Here is a 21,554-nt window from a genome sequence, read left to right on the forward strand (position 1 = left end):
TATGTCAAAAGAGCAGTTTTATTAATTTTGACATATGCCAAAAGAGCAGCTTTATTAATTTTCACATATGTCAAAAAAGTAGTTTTATTAATTCTGACATGTCAAAAGGGCAGTTGTATCAATTTTGACATATGTCAAAAGAGCAGTTGTATTAATTTTGACATATGTCAAAAGAGCAGTTTTATTAATTTTGACATATGTCAAAAGAGCAGTTTTATTAATTTTGACATATGTCAAATGAGTAGTTTTATTAATTTTGACATATGTCAAAAGATCAGTTGACATGTGTCAAAAGAGCAGCTGTATTAATTTTGACATATGTCAAAAGAGCAGTTTTATTAATTTTGACATATGCCAAAAGAGCAGTTTTATTAATTTTGGCATATGTCAAAAGAGCAGCTTTATTAATTTTGACATATGTCAAAACAGTAGTTTTATTAATTTTGACATATGTCAAAAGAGCAGTTTTATTCATTTTGACATATGTCAAAAGAGCAGCTTTATTAATTTTGACATATGTCAAATGAGCAGCTTTGTTAATTTTGACATATGTCAAAACAGTAGTTTTATTAATTTTGACATATGTCAAAAGAGCAGTTGTATTAATTTTAACATATGTCAAAAGAGCAGTTTAATTTTGACACATGTCAAAAGAGCAGCTTTATTAATTTTGACATACGTCAAAAGAGCAGTTGTATTAATTTTGACATATGTCAAAAGAGCAACTTTTCTTAATTTTGGCATATGTCAAAAGAACAGTTTTATTAGTTTTGACATATGTCAAAAGAGCAGTTTTATTAATTTTGACATATGTCAAAAGAGCAGTTTTATTAATTTTGACACATGTCGAAAGAGCAGCTTTATTAATTTTGACACATGTCAAAAGAGCAGCTTTATTAATTTTGACATATGTCAAACGAGCAGCTTTATTAATTTTGACATATGACAAAAGAGCAGCTTTATTAACTTTGACATATGTCAAAACAGTAGTTTTATTAATGTTGACATATGTCAAAAGAGCAGTTGTATTAATTTTGACATATGTCAGAAGAGCAGTTTTATTAATTTTGACACATGTCAAAAGAGCAGCTTTATTAATTTTGACATATGTCAAAAGAGCAGTTGTATTAATTTTGCATATGTCAAAAGAACAGCTTTATTAATTTTGGCATATGTCAAAAGAGCAGGTTTATTAATTTTGACATATGTCAAAAGAGCAGCTTTATTAATTTTGACATATGTCAAAAGAGCATTTGTATTAAATTTGACATATGTCAAAAGAGTGGCTTTATTAATTTTGACACATGTCAAAAGAGCAGCTTGTTAACATATGTCAAAAGAGCAGTTTTATTAATTTTGGCATATGTCAAAAGAGCATTTGTATTAAATTTGACATATGTCAAAAGAGTGGCTTTATTAATTTTGACATATGTCAAAAGAGCAGTTTTATTAATTTTGACATATGTCAAAACAGTAGTTTTATTAATTTTGACATATGTCAAAAGAGCAGTTGTATTAATTTTGACATATGTCAAAAGAGCAGCTTTATTAATTTTGGCATATGTCAAAAGAGCAGTTTTATTAATTTTAACATATGTCAAAAGAGCAGTTTTATTAATTTTGACATGTCAAAAGAGCATTTGTATTAATTTTGACGTATGTCAAAAGAGCAGCTTTATTAACTCTGACATATGTCAAAAGAGCAGTTATATTAATTTTGACATATGTCAAAAGAGCAGCTTTATTAATTTTGGCATATGTCAAAAGAGCAGTTTTATTAATTTTGACATATGTCAAAAGAGTAGTTTTATTAATTTTGACATATGTCAAAAGAGCAGTTTTATTAATTTTGACATATGTCAAAAGAGCAGTTGTATTAATTTTGACATATGTCAAAAGAGCAGTTTTATTAATTTTGACATATCTCAAAAGAGTAGTTTTATTAATTTTGACATATGTCAACAGAGCAGTTTTATTAATTTTGACATATGTCAAAAGAGCAGTTGTATTAATTTTGACATATGTCAAAAGTGCAGCTGTATTAATTTTGACATGTCAAAGTGCAGTTTTATTAATTTTGACATATGTCAAAATAGTAGTTTTATTTATTTTGACATATGTCAAAAGAGCTGTTTTAATTTTGACATATGTCAAAAGAGCAGCTTTATTAATTTTGACACATGTCAAAAGAGCAGCTGTATTAATTTTGACATATGTCAAAAGAGCAGTTTTATTAATTTTGACATATGTTAAAAGAGAAGCTGTATTAATTTTGACATATGTCAAAAGAGCAGTTTTATTAATTTTGACATGTCAAAAGAGCAGCTTTATTAATTTTGACATATGTCAAAAGAGCAGTTTTATTAATTTTGACATATGTCAAAAGTGCAGCTGTATTAATTCTGACATATGTCAAAGTGCAGTTTTATTAATTTTGACATATGTCAAAATAGTAGTTTTATTTATTTTGACATATGTCAGAAGAGCTGTTTTAATTTTGACATATGTCAAAAGAGCAGCTTTATTAATTTTGACACGTCAAAGAGCAGCTGTATTAATTTTGACATATGTCAAAAGAGCAGTTTTATTAATTTTGACATATGTCAAAAGAGCAGCTGTATTAATTTTGACATATGTTAAAAGAGCAGATTGTCCTGACAGAAAAGCAGCAGTTTTTGGAAACTATGTCACATGGCAAACACTCCATTTCAAACTTTCTGTATGTGTAATTGGTCAGAAAATATAGAAAACAAAGGTTCTGCTATAAGTGTTTGAGCACCAAGTACTCAAAAAGTGCTATCTTGAAGATAAGGACATGTCCTTCATGTTCAAACTTGAACATGAGTTCAGGCAATCAGTCAGCACACATTATCCAAACATACATGCTGCAGCTGTATGGAGGGAGTAGGACTGTAGTTTAGGGCCGCAATCTGGAAGTGGATTTAGCTTTAGGGATTTGGAGGGGGATGTTAGAGTTGGGGAGTAAGAATGGGAAGGAAGTCTTAGGACTAGGGAGCTGGAAGGGTTTTTTTACGATTGGGATTGAGAGAGAGACATTTTATGGATAAGAAGCAGGAGGGGACTTTAAACTTACTGTTTGGCAGGGGAATTTTAAGTTTAGGGAGCAGCAGGCATGCTTAAGATTGGGAGTGATCAGGGGATTTAGGGTTATGTAGAACGGTTGGAGTTTTAGGTTAACTGACTGTTCAAGGACTTTATGGTTAGAGACAGGGATTGGAGTTTTAAGTTAAATGTGTGATTGATATTGATGATTTTTGGTTTGGGGAAAAGAAAGGAGTTTTTAGGTAAGGGACAGAATTAGGGTTAGGAAATGGATATGAAATGTCAGGTTAGAGTTAGGCATCTGCTAGGCTATACCAGTTAACAGGGCTGGGTGTTAGGAGAGCTAAGTAGTCAAGTAAACGTGAGTCAGTGGCAATTTGCATAAATTCTTTTCTGAGCACTTGAACACTTGTAGTGGACCCAGAAAAGAAGACCATAATAAGTAAGAAACAACCACCTTTCATGGTTCTCCACTTCAGACCTTGGCTGGAGTGTCTTCAGTGGAGTGCATGCCTCACAGCTCTCCAGAATCATGCAGAATGTCATTGACTTTGTGTCATGTTTTTACTCTGTCTCTCTTAAAATTTTGATTTTTTTAGTAAATCACTGAATATTACAATCAGTCAATAATATCAGACATTAGAGTTTCCTACTTTTTATAGTACAGAAAATGCAAAACCTGCTGTTTTATTAACTATTTAAGTGAATGACAGTAATATTTCAAAATTGTCCCTGATTTGTGGCCCATTATTCCCCCATTATTTTCAGCTTTGACCAGATTTCTTGAGGAAAGAGCTTAAAAGGCTTGGTGGAGGTATGCCTTTTATCTGTTCATGTGGTGTTTTGATTGGCGTTTGAGTTTCTTTTTCACAAGTTTGACACATGAAGTAGGTGATCTGTCAAGCTTGCAAACTGCCGTGCTGTGCATGTGTATGTGTGTGTGGGTGTTTGCGTGCGTGTGTGAGTAACATGACTTGCACTTCTTGCAGCAGGCTGGTGTCCTTTCTAATATTAATCTCTGCTTGGTACCCATAAAGGGATGAGACAGAATTGGACAAAACTATAGTCACAAAATGGATTAAGCAGGTAATTGGATAATAAGTCAATAAATGAGTGGATGAAAATATAAAAATGCTTGCAATCACAAACTGATGAACATTACTGTTAAGTCATCGGAAAATTTACTTTATGTATAAAGTTACAATTTTGTTATACAATACAAAAAATATTTCTCTGAAGAAATAACTTAATCTATAGTTGATTTAAGACTTGTGTACATAATCATTAACTATGTTTATTTTTGAAGTGAAGTCTTACATAGTGCAATCATTTCATAATGTTTTAAGTAGGCACAGGATGGTTTCTGGAAAGGAATAGGTACCTGACCTAACAGTCAAAAGGTGATCTGATTACCCCATGTGAACAAAGGGAAATTTGGATCTGTCAACAAATTATCATTTTTTACTGTGGGAAAAGGTACTCCTTAACACATACCAGTGCAGACACCCTTGTAATGTATGTAACAAACTCAGGTCAATTTAGGTAAAAGTGCAGTTTCATCAGGCTCTGTTGAAAAACAGCATTTTACAATGAATGTCTCATTTCATGCAAGAATGTCTGCAGAATACCTTTCAAAAGAAAGCATGTTTATTGATCAATTGAAACACTGATATGGTGTATGTGATGTAATTACACAATGTAGAGCATGTATAATGATGCATACATGTGGGCATGTAAGGATTTGTTTCATGAGGCAAAGTGCAGCTCAGGAAAACAGCTTTGAATAAGAGAACAAAGGCAGCTGAAGGTCAAGTACATATTTTTATTTTATTTATTTATTTTACATTTGTTTACCGGGATAGTCCAACTGGGCTAGTAAACCATTTTCAGTGGAGGCCTGGGGAGAAAAGCTCCAAAGATAGTTACATACATAGTGCATATATTATACAACCTAGATATAAAACATTTACATGGTAGATCTAAACATTTAAACTCCTAATAAAAATGAAACATAGCAAAATTAAATAATAAAAATAGTAATATAAGCTAAACATTATTATCAATTATATACACATATAACATAACACTAGGTAAAATCTTTTAGTATATGGCAACCTGATACTGCAGTGGGAAGTAAAGTGAGAAAAAGGAGATTACCCAGGTGTGATATAGGTTTATATATATATATATATATATATATATATATATATATATATATATATATATGTGTATGTATAAATATATATATATATATCTATGGGATCTGTCAATCTGTTCGAAGTTTCACTACTTCGAACCCCACCTCACTGAGTCCACTTGTTCGAAGTAGTGAAACTTCGAACATTGACTTTGGCAGTCACACTACAGCACAGAATGGGAATATTCCCTTTTCTCCAGTGTAGTGCGATCTCAGAGTTGGTATATTTAAGTAGGGAGGGTGTGGGGGTGCAGGGGGGCTTGCCCCCCTGCAAAAACATGTTTTAGTGGGAGGGGGGGTTTGGGTAACCCGGGGAACTAGACTTCAGCAAAAGTGCACTTTTGTTTATGTGGACTTTCGCTGAAGTGTAGGGTCTACTGCTCTGTTTCGAAGAAGTGTATTTTCGATGCAGAGCAGTAGACCCATATATATATATCTATATATATATATATATATATATATATATATATATATATATATATACATATATATATGTGTATATATATATATATATATATATATATATATATATATATATATATATATAGTGGAGTAAAGATGGCTGCTGGAGTTTAACTTAATTTTTCTCACAGGTAGATAGTTGTTTGTACCAACAAGTTGCAAGGGTGTGTGTGGAAATTTTAACAGTGGAGGTACATGTTAAGAAAAATTGAATGCAATGAAGATATATTTGCTCATGTTTACTATCACAACTAACAGTCCCCATTTCTTTCTCATGATAGATCTTCTGCATGGAGATTATGGTTCCCGAGTGAAAGAAGATTCATATGACAAATGTCCATTAATTTTTATTCTGTTTAGGTTATTAATTCATTCATTCAGTCTTTCTTTATTGAATTACCAGATGATTCATCTAGTTCAAGGTTATGATGAAGCTGAAACCATTCCTGTCACTGATTGAGAGCAATTCAGAGAAAACAAGCCTCGATAGGATGTCAGTGTATCACAAACACACACATACACACACAAGCACACATACATGCACACTCACACAGATACACACACGCACACACACACACACACACACACACACACACACACACACACACACACACGCACACTCAACCAATTTTGCATAATTAAGAGACTCAGAAATTCACCTACATCATACCTTTGTTAAGATTCAGAAAACCTGAGCATCCAGCAAAAACTATACGAAAGAATTTCAATATTTGGTTAGAGTGCAACATTTGTTTCCAGTTGTGACTTAATTCTATAACACATAGCATAAATTTTATGATAGATGACTAAACAGTAGCTCCGATCAATGAAAGTCATCTTCTCAACTGAGCTGATGTGACTTTGAAGGTTATTGTATTTGCTAACAGGTACAAAGTGTCCTGCACTAATAGGTACAAAGTGCCATACAGTAACAGGTGCAAAGTGCCCGGCAGTCCTTCGTAACTCCCAAAGTTGCCAGACTTTGATGGTTGTACTTTTGCTCAGCTGGGCTGCTGGTTTAAAATTCATTATTTATACAATCTGTATCTGCTGTAAATTCAGCTGATTTTGGAAGAAAGAATTTCTGGTGATCACCGTGATATTCTTCTGATGGACTAAATGAAAGGATACTAATACTAATTTTTTTTCCATGATATGGATTTTTGTTATGTTTTATTTCGTTCAGTACTTTGCTATGTGCTTACAGTTTAACATACTGTGATGACATCAGCAGCATATTTATTGGAATGTATGCACATATGATGCAGAATGGCACAGAATTTCTTCTAGATACAGCAGTGGTGTACACAGTTGTATCCAGATAACATCCATTATTTCACCTTCTTTACAACAAATTCACTTTGACGATACATGATTTTTAAATATATGTACAAATATTCTTTGAGTGGTTACTGAATATTCTGTTTTTCTGCATTTATTACAGCTTCTTCATAATCAATGAAATGTTTTGTTTTAGTAATTCTACAATACTGGCCATGCCTGCAGTTATGAGCCTTATATCTCTGTGTTTGAGTGTGTGTGTGTGTGTGTGTGTGTGTGTGTGTGTGTGTGTGTGTGTGTGTGTGTGTGTGTGCATGTGTGCGTGCATGCATGTGTGTGTGTGCATATGTGTGTGCGTGCATGTGTGTGTGGGTGTGTATGGGGGTGTGTGCGTGCGTGCATGTGTGGGTGTGTGTGGGTGTGTGTATGTCTGCTCGCGTGCCGTGGGTGGTGGACAGGCTGTCTTATTCACAGCTGGTGCACCCAGTAAATCAGAACTATGTCTGCCACTGGGCTGCTGCCAGCGCCCTTGTGCACAGCTGGTGCTCCCATTAAATCAGTCCTACACTTGCCACTCGGCAACGTTTGTGCACAGCTAGTGCACCCAGTAAATCAGTCCTACTTCTGCCACTGGGCTGCTGCTAGCAACACTTGGGCAGAGCTTGTGCATACAGCAAATCAGTCCTACTTCTGCCACTCTCCTGCTGCCAAACAATATTTAATGCAAAACAACATAAATACTTATAATAACCATTCAGTTTAATCGGTTCTGTTCACTAAGCCCAAGCAGCAGAATAAAACAAGTTATGCAGAAATTAGTGTAATTACAATCTTGGTTTTCTTGATGCTGTTTTATACTCATATCCATCCTTCATCAGAAATTTCAGGAATGATAATTACTCCTGCTGTTATAGCTGTGTCCAAATAGTGCTTTCTTACTGTAGTGCTATAAAATAAGTATCAACTATTTTGGTGCATGAGAATTCTTGCTGACAGCTGAACAATGCATGAGGCTGACATGTAATTATCACGCATCAAGAAGTAGCAGAAGTGTTAAAATAGACTGATCCACATTTAATAAAAATCTTCAAGTCCCACAAACATCTTTAACTGTGTCTATACCATCTAAATCTAGCTCTGAAATGAATGACACAATGACAGAATCACCTCATCTCATTTCCTCTACTATATAGGTTTGTCTTTTCTGTTAAAAAGTATCAGATTTTTTTTTTTTTTGCAATTAAACTTCTCAATGTCTCTTTTAAGTAAAGATATTTGAGGATAATGACTATAGATACCTTACCTGATAGGCATATAAATATTATTAGCCAAAAAATCAAATAGTCAGTCACTTTGTTGAATAAAAAGGCAAATGCTTACCTGCATATGGCTGCTGCCGATAGTGAAGCCGATGAATGATATGATAACGCCATCATTTAAACGCAGGGAGTTTCTATAGCTGCACTTAAAAATGCATGCTTCAATTAATCTATAAATAAAGTTCAGTTAGAGAAAGCAAGCAATTAACTTTGTGTGTGTGTGTGTATGTATGTGTGTGTGTGTGTGTGTGTGTGTGTGTGTGTGTGTGTGTGTGTGTGTGTGTGTGTGTGTGTGTGTGTGTGTGTGTGTATGTGTGTGAGAGAGAGAGAGAAAGACACCTCTCAACCTCTTAGAGTAAGAAATCTGGACAAAGCCACAAATAATGGGGGGGACAAAGGGCCAAAAATAGGGACAACTTTTAAATATTGATCTTTTGAACTTAAAAAGTTGATAGAATAGCAGCTTTTGTATAATCATGGCTTTTCTGAAGGATATGAAATCTGAAATTCAAATGTCAGCCATTATTTTCTGACCTCAGTCCTCAATTATTTGCCAGTGATTTGCTAGAAAACAACAATTTTATGAGAAACAGACTAAAAATATGAGGGAGCAATCTGGAAATTCTGTAAAAATCTGGATAGTTGAGGTGTGTGCGTGTGTGCATGTGTGTGTGTGCACGTGCAAGTGTATGCGCGTCTGTGCGTGCCTGTGTGTGTGCACACGTGAGTGTGTATGTGTGTGTGTGTGTGTGTGCGCGCGTGTGTCTGTGTGTACGTGTGTGTGTGTGTGTGTGTGTGTGTGTGTGTGTGTGTGCATGTGTCTGTGTGTGTATGTTTGTGTGTGTGCGTGTGTGGGTGTGTGCATACGCGCTCGTGCGTATGCATGTGTGTGTGCGTGTGCACATGTGTGTGTGTGTGTATGCACATGTGTGTGTGTTTGTGTGTGTATGTGTGTGTGTGTGTGTGTGTGTGTGTGTGTGTGTGTGTGTGTGTGTGTGTGTGTGTGTGTGTGCATGTGTGTGCATGTGTGTGTGTGTGTGTGTGTGTGTGTGTGTGTGTGTGCGTGTGTGCGGGCATGTGTGCATGTGTGTGTGCGTGTGTGTGTGATGTGTGTGTTTCTGTGTGTGTGTGTGTGTGTGTGTGTGTGTGTGTGTGTGTGTCTGTGTGTGTGTGTGTTCTGACATGCATATAAACTGCAGTTGCCTTACCCCTCATATCTTGTTTCTTCACTTACTATGAATTATAGAAAAACTGTTTTAATTAAAAATTTTTGAATATTACATTTGAACATCATATGCCACAATAACTACTATAATTTTCATATTAACATTATTCATATTGGCTCATTAAAATATCATAGTAATCCATCCAATCCATCCATCCCCAGTCCCTTTTTCCATTTTTGCACATGGGGCGGGCTGTCACTTCAACAAAGAGAATCATCTTGAGCCAAGGTGTACATCACCGGATGGCTAGCCCTGCCTGATGGCTAGCCCGGCCACCATAGTTCATCCATACCACTCACTCACACACACACTTGCTCCTAGCGCCAGTTTAGCGTGTCCAATCCACCTGCTGCATGTCCTTGGAGTGTGGGAGATACTTTTTTGTAACTATTTATTAGTAGGGTTTGACATAGTGAGGTATTTTACAAAATAAAGGAATGGTATAATTACATAACATAATTAGTTTTTAAAATGTTATATTTGTAATAGTATAAAAAACACAGTAATATTTAAGAAATGAAGTACAGAAAGAATTAAACAAGTTTTTTTCCATGAATAAGTAGCAAATTGCTTTGCACTGTGTTCTGTGCTGTAAAATGTGTAATATCACTTATTATTTCTTATGTTAATTTTTAAGACAGTTTTTTTTTTACTTAACAGCTAAATTACTTTTATATGGATTCAGTAATGCATAGCAGCAATTTCTCGATGTTTACAATTGTTAAATTATGTGTAGAATGCAAACTAATTGCTGAAATGACCTTTTTGTTTCCCAGTATCAATTCAGGATCTAATATCATCCCTTCACCAAAAAGTCTAATAGATGATAAAGTGTTAATAACCCGGGTCCATTTCTGTGATCATAGAAAAAAAAGAAAAAAGACATGTTTAGCTGCAATGAAGAATGGCTTCATTATTGGCTAATCTGCATATCTCTGAACTGCGTGGTGTTACTACTACTCAAAATATTCTTTAAACACACTAAAACGTAAAGATTTATAACACATTGTGGCATCCAACCACTTCAACATACAAAAACTTTACAGTATGCTCTGGCAATATTTTAAAGTACCATAATATAATCAATCGCCTATGTTCTTAAATTGCAACAAACTGCACAATGCATATTAGTGGGAGGTTGGCATAATGGTTAAGGTGGTTATCTTACAGACTCAAGGTGCAGGGTTTGATTCTCACGTGGGGTAATTTGCTAGGCTTGGAATGGCCCACAATGGCAGTTAGCCTAGTACTAACCTATGAACCTATTGTGTTAATTACTATCACATGACTCTATTTTTGCTACCACATCACCACATTATTCTGTTAATTACTACCACATTACCATATTATTCTGATAGTTACTACCACGTTACTTCATTATATTGTTAATTACTACCACACAACCATCTCTGTCATACCGAACACCCTACCGCTCTTCTTCATCCCAGCATCAGCTTATCTACCTCTTCATATACGTTTGCACAAGACAGTAATGACTACACAATAACAATTCCCCCATACGACTGCAATGAGATTCACCTGTTCAAGGTTACCTACCTAAGACTGTTTTATGCTCATTCCATACTACTCACACTATTACAAGCCAATTTCAGATGTTTTCCCAGTACCGGCATTCTACCATGCATCATTCTTCATTGTGAGGACATTCACCCTAAACCTGGTCAAAAGAAAAAACCCTATCCAACTCACATTCCAAACCACATAACAAAGCTCCTTTAAATCTTCTTAATGCCACTCTAAGATGTTTAAACAATCAACTAATAGACCTACATGCATGGATTTATGACCATCCCCAAACCCACTTTCCATGTGTGAATCTTGGCTGCAACCAAGAAATGAAATGAAGGGGAACAGAACAACATATGGGTCTTTGGCTTGCAGGAAGGAGATGAACAAAAAGGCTTAAGTTCTTACAAGCATGGATCCCTGCCACTCTGTAAATGGAACCCGTACCAAAGCTACCGATGGAATGGTCCCATGGATTCCCTGTACCTCTGCCACAAATTACTCTACCACCCAGACCTGTAATGGTATGCTTTATATTGCACCAGCAAAAATAAAAAAAAGTGCTCCATTCAGCCTGTGCCAAGAGAGATATCCAGTATGTAGAAAGAAAGGTACATTATAATAACAACTTCTCAAAGCCATTTGTTACCAAGTGTGGGGGGTGGCAATAGGCTCCTGTATTACCATTTATCCAGCATGACTGTGAGTAACTCTTCTAGAGGAACCTAAAATATTCCAGAAAACTGATAAGGCCCTCAGCTACTGACAAGATAAGCTAGCAACATCATTGTCTGAAAATATGGACTAGGCACCCATGCTAGTTAAAAGACAGAGAACCCCAATTAAAATGGTGCTGAAATACCATGCCACAAACAGACCTAAGCAGGCAATGTTTCATGCCAGACTCAACTTAAAATACTATCCACATCATTTTTCCCAAGTAGCCACATAGTATTTATTAATTTGCATTCTGAATTTACTATGCATTGGACTGCAATACTAATGCAGTATTAGACTTTGACACAAAGACCATTGTTATTAATCAACACATATTATTTTTATTAGTAATCAGAATATTCACTATGGGGTAAGGCTAAGTCAGTAAGCAGATGTGCTTGCTAAGGCCAGATGTATAGCCCAGGGACCCCCTTAGTAATATGACAGCTTACTACCATTTGAATGGTAAAGGAGAGATGCTAAGGGATCATTTACCACCCCCCCCCCATAACTTTATCAGGCAGTACAGCATCTTGGATATAGCTGAGCTCCCTAAGGTATTCTAGATTAATCCAAAACTTGACCCAGTGATTTTATTATAGTTATGAACTATCAGTTAAGTCTTGTTATCTTACACATTCAGTTCTAATTTAGCTTATTGTTCATACATGCTCTGAGCTCACCTGACTAAAGTGATCAAATTACTCAAATAATCTATGGCATGACCCAGTTATTCTCATTAGATGTAATATATAATTATTGACCACAGGCTGGATGGAATTGGGTAAGGTCAATCTAGCACCAAATGGGACAGGTTAATTCAAGCACCAAAAGGGGAGCTGGCTAGGCTTAAAAAGGACCGCATGGCAGCTTATCTAGTACTTACCTACGGACCAACAAACCTGGCACATTTTGCTGTAACCCTGTATAACTGGGATTTTTTTTCTATATAGATGTTATTAACTATGAGCTGAAAAAGGGACTTTCTTCTTGAGGTATTGATAATTTTCAAAGAATTTGTGGGGATAAAATTACTCAGTATTAATGTTAATGGGATAAACTCCCCTATTAAAACATCTCATTTAGGTAAGTAGTTTAGAACTGGTGTACAATATATCCTGACCTTACTGGAGACATATTTATCTTTATAAGAACATTTAAAACTGTCAGCCTGGGGATATAACTTAATTCCTTCTTTGACATGTACCCCAGCTAAAAGATTCATTATCATCTTCTTTCGGCTGTGCCCATTAGGGATCTCCACAGTGGATCACCTGTTTCCATTTCTTCCTGTCCTCTGCATCTTGCTCTGTCACACCAACCACCTGCATGTCCTCTCTCACCACATCCATAAACCTTAACTTAGGCCTTCCTCTTTTCCTGGTAGCTTCATCCTTGGCATCTTTTTTCCCAATATACTCAGCATCCCTCCTCAGCACATGTCCAAACCAACGTAATCATGCCTCTCTGGCTTTGTCTCCAAACCTTCCAACCTGGGCTGACCCTCTAATATACTTATTCCTAATCCTATCCACCCTCGTCACACCCAGTGCAAATCTTAACATCTTTAATTCTGCCACATCCAGCTCAATGCCACTGTCTCCAACCCATATAACATAGCTGGTCTCACTACCCTCTTGTAGACCTTCCCTTTCACTCTTACAGGTACTCATCTGTCAGAAATCACTCCTGACACTCTTCTCCACCCACTCCATCCCACCTGTGCTCTCTTCTTCACCTCTATTCCACACTCACCGTTACTCTGAACTATTGACCCCAAGTATTTAAACTCATCCACCTTCACCACCTCTACTCCTTGCATCCTCACCATTCCTCTATCCTCCCTCTCATTCACACACATATATTCTGTCTTAGTCCAGCTGACCTTCATTCCTCTTCTTTCTAGAGCATATTTCCATCTGTCCAGGGTCTCCTCCACCTGTTCCCTACTCTCACTACAGATTACAATGTCATCTGCAAACATCATAGCCCATGAGGACTCCTGTCTGATCTCATCCGTCAACCTGTTCATCACCACTGCAAATAACTAAGGGCTCAGAGCTGATCCTTGATGTAACCCCACCTCCACCTTAAATGCATCCGCCACTCCCACTGCAGACCTCACTGCTGTCACACTACCCTCGTACATATCCTGTACCACTCTTACATACTTCTCTGACACTCCTTACTTCCTCATACAAAACCACAACTCCTCTCTAGGCACCCTGTCATATGCTTTCTCTAAGTCTACAAAAACACAATGCAGCTCCTTCTGACATTCTCTGTACTTCTCCATCAACATTCTCAGAGCAAACATCGCATCTGTAGTGCTCTTTCCCGGCATGAAACCATACTGCTGTTCACTAATCATCACGTCCCTTCTTAACCTAGCTTCCACTACTCTTTCCCATAACTTCATGCTGTGACTGATCAATTTAATCCCTCTGTAGTTACTACAGCACTGCACATCACCCTTATTCTTAAAAATCGGCACCAAAACACTTTTTCTCCATTCCTCAGGCATCCTCTCACTTTCTAAGATTTCATTAAAAAATCTAGTTAAAAACTCCACTACCATTTCACCTAAACACATCCATGCTTCCACATGTATGTCATCTGGGCCAACAGCCTTTCCATTCTTCATTCTCTTCATAGCTATCCTTACTTCCTCCTTGCTAATCCATTGTACTTCATGATTCACTATCCCTACATCATCCAACCTTCTCTCCCTCTCATTCTCTTCATTCATCAACCCCTCAAAGTACTCTTTCCATCTCCTCAACACACTCTCCCCACTTGTATGTTTCCATCATTATCCTTTATCACCTTTACCTGCTGCACATCTTTCCTAGCTCGGTCCCTCTGTCTAGCCAATTGGTACAGGTCCTTTTCTCCCTCCTTAGTGTCCAACCTTTCATACAACTCTTCATATGCCTTACCCTTAGCCTTCGCCACATCTCTCTTTGCCATGCACCTCATCTCCTTATATTCCTGTCTATTTTCTTCATCTCTCTGACAATCCCACTTCTTCTTTGCCAAAGTCTATGAATAACTATTCTGATAAAACAATCCTATCCTATTATCCATACCTTAGATACATTTAACCATGCAGCAGAGGGAGTTATAAGGATAGCAGCATGGATTAAAATTTGCCAGGAAGATGATCCTTTATGCCCAGTATAAAATAAAATATACTGATCTCTTTTGTTGATGGGAGACTTTAATTGTGTTCCTCACCTTCTGATTCTTCAGCGTTACAAATGTCCAGACTCATGGCAAGTGAAAAATTGGTTTGAGCATGGACAGATAAAAGGCAAATAGCAACTATTTAGTTCTGTGACTAAACTGTGCAATCTCAGTTTACATATTATTTCCCTCAGTTTGGTATTTTTAGCAAGATAGAACGTATGTAGATAATGGACTTGTAAGCTTCATCCCTGAATTTAAAAGAGTTCCATGTCTTTAGTTGAATCATAAAGCCCTTTGCGACACTTATCCATCATTATCCACACACCCCCAACACATACACACTGACTTATAGATTATATCCCTATTGTTTGAGGAGATCTGACTTCCTTCAAAGAAATACAAGAAAGTACTCAGGCGTTTGTGCAGGTGCATGAAGACAGACACTATCAAATCCATAATCTTTAGAATGCTAAGTTAAAAAAATCCTAGAACAAAGAACTAATACACTTACATCAGGAATATAAAGAGATTTTAACTCAAAGATCTCTGTCCAAAGCCAATTTTTTTTCTGGAGAGTTGCAAAAGATCATATTTAAGATCCAAGAAATAATAAATAGAAAGATGGAAAAAGCTCTCAATAAACTTCCTCTTCATGAAATCTACTGGACGAAAGAGCTAATAAGGAAACTCAGCATACTAGACAACATTAAGGAGCAGTCAGATCATTCTGCATTTCTGTTTCAATCTTTAGATAGAAACTTTTGGAAAAGGGATGAGTTATGAGAATTCCACCACATACTGCTTAAGAATTTAAGAGTATCTACCAACAAAATTGGCTTTTCCTTCCTTAGGTTCACTTGTTGGTCCCAGGGGAGCATGATCATCTCCACTGGATTTGGAAAGTCTGCACACTGCAACTAAGAGCCATATTGGATTTAATCATAACTACATTTTTTAGCACACCAGATCTTAAGCATCATTTCACTGTTGTTCTCTTGCCATATCTGGCACATCCAAACTTTGAATCAATGCTCTCACTTTTCCCACTATGCAGATGGTAGGTGAGAAGGTCTGTTTTTTACCTTCCAGCTGTATACCAAGGTATCTCTCAAAGTCTTGTGAAATCTTGTTTCGACATTATAACCCCTCACATCATACTATTTTTTTACTTACAAGTTCCTCGTTCCTCTATATATTTGTTGATGTAAATCAGCTCAAATAAGCTGTCCACGCGACAGTATTATCATTTTTGCACAACACTTTACAGCAGAGTAACTCTCAGAAAACAGGGATATCATCGATTTATGTTATATTACTTAACATATATTACAATTTAAAAGATAGCATTAGGGAACTATATTATAAGGAAATCATTATATCACTCTGACACAAAGCTTTTAACCATATTGAGAATTCCATTTACAACAATTTTCCCTTCAAAATAGAGGCTCTTTGCATGAAAGCACTTTCATAACTTTTTGAATGACTCCTGATTTCCTAGCAGCCTATATACTTATGAAGAAAACCCATGGTATTGCCGGTACCTGCAATCAGATTCTGACCCTTTCTGGAATGATATAATATGGAGTTATAAATATTTTCAGTCATTTTGCTTGGCTTTCTGGAAGCAGGTAGAAGCAATGTGTTCTGTAAAGGAAGGGAAAAATGCAAACATGGTGGTATATGGGTTCTCATCCAACATTCAAAGGTCAGCTGTGCTTAATAAAAAAGATACCCTTCTGAAATTGTCCCCCTACAAAGTAATATTAAATAAGGAAAATCTCTTATGATCTTGCTAAAGTAGAAATAAATCACTTATTACACATTTGGTCTGTATAAGTCAAACACAGATAGATGATGTTTATAATTCTGCATAATATAGTTCGACTGTCTCCATAATTCCCATTTTGATGAGCTTGGATTCCATATGCCCCTTTCCTGTTCCCTTTTACTATCATTAACATGAAATCCCAAATCATATAAGTAACCTAAATGACTGTCTAGATAGGAATTTATATTAATTTTACTTTGTCAATACAATTTGTAGTTGCTATATTTATGTTGAACATTTTGGACTGATAAGAGAAAAAAAATGACTTTATCATCAAGTTCAAGCCTTATATTCACCCAAGTATACTTGTGTCTTTCCTGAGCTTTCTGATTTTGTTAAAAGGTGATCAAAAGTGTAGCACTGTTTTGTATGTGAATATCTACTTAAAAATGCAAAAATAAAACTAAAGAATAAATAAATAAACAATGACATGCTGTCCTTCAGATCATTGTTTGGAATATCTGACAGGCACAAACATTGTTAAAATAAAATACTATAATGATGCACTAAAAAAAAGAATTTACAAATATTAAGTTTTAAATACATTTGTTTCATGCATTACAGTCTTGGCATTTGAGAGTCCTATATGTTGGTTGCTTTATTACTCTGAATGTTTTATATCACTGCTTTTATATCTATTAAGTATGTTTCCACAGTGTTCATCATAGCCACCAAATGTTATTTTATGAATATATGTTCTAAACATCTATGCACTAAAAGCCAACAAATCTGAATTAGAATTAATGTAAACAGGACACATTTCTGGTACATGTGACATCCTTATGAACAAAAATGGTCCAGTATTAAATGTTTGGCAATTCCATATGACTTTGTCATTTTTGCAGTTCATGAGCAATAAGCAATGAAACTATTTTGTTAATGTACAGTGATATTCACCATCATTTCTGCAATTAGATGGCAGCTGAAATTCTTGCCATAATAAACAAGCTAATTGCTGCCAACTTAAACCAAGGTCAAGGCTTCTGACTTTAAAGCAACCAGTAAAATTGTTAATGCCATTATGCAGTTTATTCATGGTGACAAAATATTTTGAGGAGATTTTAACTGCCTAAACCCTTCAAAGACTAGTGAAAGCAAGTCTCAGAGGATATCAGAATTTAGAAAATGCTCATATGTCTTCTTTACAAAACTGAACTTAATTGGGAAATAGACAATCAAACGGACAACTTTGCTAGTCACTATTCTGTCATACACTATGTTCACAATAGAAGATATGGAGGGACGTTATTTCAGTACCTTTAATATATGAGCATTGCAGAAGTGATTGCAACTAGTGATTTTGTACTATTGGAAATATTTTGCTTATGGTTTGAAATATATTGCTTGACATCAATAAAAATATTAAAAAAAGACATGTATGTGATATGGAATCTGTGTCTTCCATATACTGTTACTTTCTCAAATTGCTACATTTTTACTTAATAGACGTATTCTAAAACTTAATACATTTTAGCACTTTTACTGAACTGAAAGAATTTCAGTCTTTTTTCCAAACTATGATACAGAAATTTCTTGAAGCTCTTATATGTGAACTCTAAGAATCATTTTCCTTTGATACAGCAAAACTTTTCCTCTGTACCAGACTGGCATTGTTATATAAGTGATAATAAGAGTTCTTACATGCGATTTTAAATAGCGTACCCTGCCAGCAATAAATAGATGTGCCTCAATATAAAGAATATATTAGAACGCTTAAAATACTAAGTTAATATTTAACTAGCTACAAAGATACAATGAACTTGGATGAATGGATGAGCAACTAGTTTTCAGGCAGATAAGAAACTAATTAGAATCCTGAGACTAATGTGAAACTCTTTATACTATTAAAGACAATTAGATTACATAGTCACAATATGCTGATTTCTCACTGAACAATGCACTGAAACATTTGAAAATTTTTATGCAACCTTTATATGAACACCCTTTCTTTAACTGATTTTTTCTGTGTCATACTATTTACATTAAATCTTACATTCTTTCCTTATAAAGCACAATATATATTATAAATATTATGTGGACGGCATAATTAACATATGAATACCACTGATCTTAAATCCTCAGAAGTCTCGTGTCCTGATGGCCTTTATGCTAAATTCCAATAATCCGTATTCTTTCAGGTGCAAGAAATTCTTTCTTAACTTTGAATAAGCCTCTTGTATCTTTTAGTTTGAAATCTAGTATAATATTATCAAAACCTAGAAAACATCCCCTTCACTTCAGATCTTACACATTATTTAGAATATTTCATGTTGTGAAGTAACAAATACAAGCTAACAGCAGAAAGAACCAACCAGACAGTCTCATAAAGTTTCTGATTTAACCTTGCAGTCTGGATGCTGAAATAGTTTGAGTAACATTAAAGGAGCTTTTTATATATATATATATATATATATATATATATGTATATATATATATATATATTTATATATATATATATATATATATATATATATATATATATATATATATATATATATATATATATATATATATATATATATATATATATATATATATATATATATATACACACATACACACACACACACACACACATATACATATCCATATATATATATATATACACACACACACACACACGCACACATGCACACACACACACACACACACACACACACACACACACACATATACATATCCATATATACACACACACACACACACACACACACACACACACACACACACACGTATATACCTTTACATTTCCACCAAATATCTTTCAAATATCTAAAAACAAACACATAGATTTTCATTTCTCTTAACTAAAGACCTGTTAACATCAGGAAATTGTATACTGTATAGGTTCTAATGTAAGTACTAGGCTAGCTGCCCTTGTGGGCCATTTTAAGTCTAGCCAGTTTCCCTTTTTTGTGTTCAAAATAACCTATCCCATTTGGTTATAAGTTGGCCTTACCTATCCCATGGTTGATAATTAAATATAACCCTTAATGAAAACAGCTGGGATAAAAGTGTATATAATTTGAAGGGACCTATGCATAGGATAAGCATTTAGGAGCTACCTCTGGTCATTAGTAATACAGGGGCCAGTCCTGCGGTACATTTTCTGTTTGCCATCCATAGATCCAAGTTGCTGATTGTGTATAGGGATGAGCTTTGTTTTACATGGATGGTGAGTCTGTTCTAGAGCAGCGGTATCCTCTGTGTGATATATTTGTTCCTGCAAACCATTCACAAGATGTTGCAGAAGAGCCTCCCATCATGGTGTTACATGGAAAAGAATGGATGCTATTTATGTTGCTACCCTTCATATATACATACATATCACCCCAGATGAGACTCAAACTCACAATCACTCTCTTAGGAGGCCAATGCCTTATCCATTAGGCCACTGGGGCCTAAGCCTACCCACAAACTGCATTTACAACACATGCATGGATGCAGACATATGGGCTGCATTAACAAGAATTGGCTGCACAAACTGCAAGAGGTATAATAGCTGGCCACAAGAATCATGTTATGGCGTAGCATTCATGTGCCTTCTAGTAGCAGTTATATTTTGCATGCAGGTTGCGAGGGTTCATTGACTGAGAACATAAACAGATAATCAAACCTTCTCATTAGGTAGCAGCACCATTCTTGGCATCCAATTCTCATCTCTTCAGGAAAGAATGGTCTGGTCACTTCTTACCCTGGGATGAACATGAGGATCCACTGGATACCTGAGAAGGAAGTTTAAATGTTACCCATAAGGTAGAAGCATAATAAAATAAAAAAAAAAAATTTCACTAAAGTATTTGACTTTGTCAGCCTCTCACTACCATAAGCATCACTCAATGCCCTATACTATGGACATTTGCATTCTACCTGATTCATCAGTAAACTGTTTACCATGTTAAAGTAAGTTTATTTTCTACCCCATGACTGAATTTTGTACTCTCCACCTAGTCCAGAATGCTTTGCTCCATTTCAGTTTTTCAAAATTTACAACCCTGGTCTCCACTGTATGTGCTAAAGGAGAAGTAAAATTGTTTTTAAATTTTAGCTGTAAATTAATGAATCCACTGAACAAAACATGGTCCAAACAAACATAAAAAATTAGCTTTTTAATTTTTAACCATTTGCAGTGGAAATCAAATATCATCCTACAGCTACAGCACAGTGTATCACTTTACAATTCTAAGTTGTTATTTTATAGACCAAATCATGATGGTTTTTACAACAATACAAACTGTACTGCAGAAAGCCACAGTTTCTTTATTATTTTTACATTATTTCATATTACATCGGAAGTCTACACAAATTGTATGTCAAGCTAAAAAGACACATTTGTTCATTCTTTTTCCAAAAAATAAACAAGTAAACAAATAAGCAAGCAGATAACCTAACCCTAATGTAACAAAACATATCATAAATTAACATGACATGGAATAACATAACATCCACCATTTATTTCCTGATAGAACAATTCATGTTTTACATGTTCAAAGGAAAGCTGAAGCCTGTATACGCAAGTAGTAGGTACGAGACATTGATTCTTCATATCCACAAACTTCAGTCTATCACAGAACGCACACACAATCAGTCTCTCACACACCATACACACATTCCTACAGGCAGAATGGAAAACACCAATTCATCTTCTACTTGATGTTGGAAGATAGAAAGAAACCATACCACCTTGAGATAACCCACAAGTATACAGGGAAGGCATGCAGCTTTTGTACTGAAGGTACCCC

The sequence above is a fragment of the Protopterus annectens genome, chromosome 11.part0 (assembly GCF_019279795.1).
Source record: "Protopterus annectens isolate FY-2018-M chromosome 11.part0, PAN1.0, whole genome shotgun sequence".
Taxonomy (NCBI): domain Eukaryota; kingdom Metazoa; phylum Chordata; order Ceratodontiformes; family Protopteridae; genus Protopterus; species Protopterus annectens.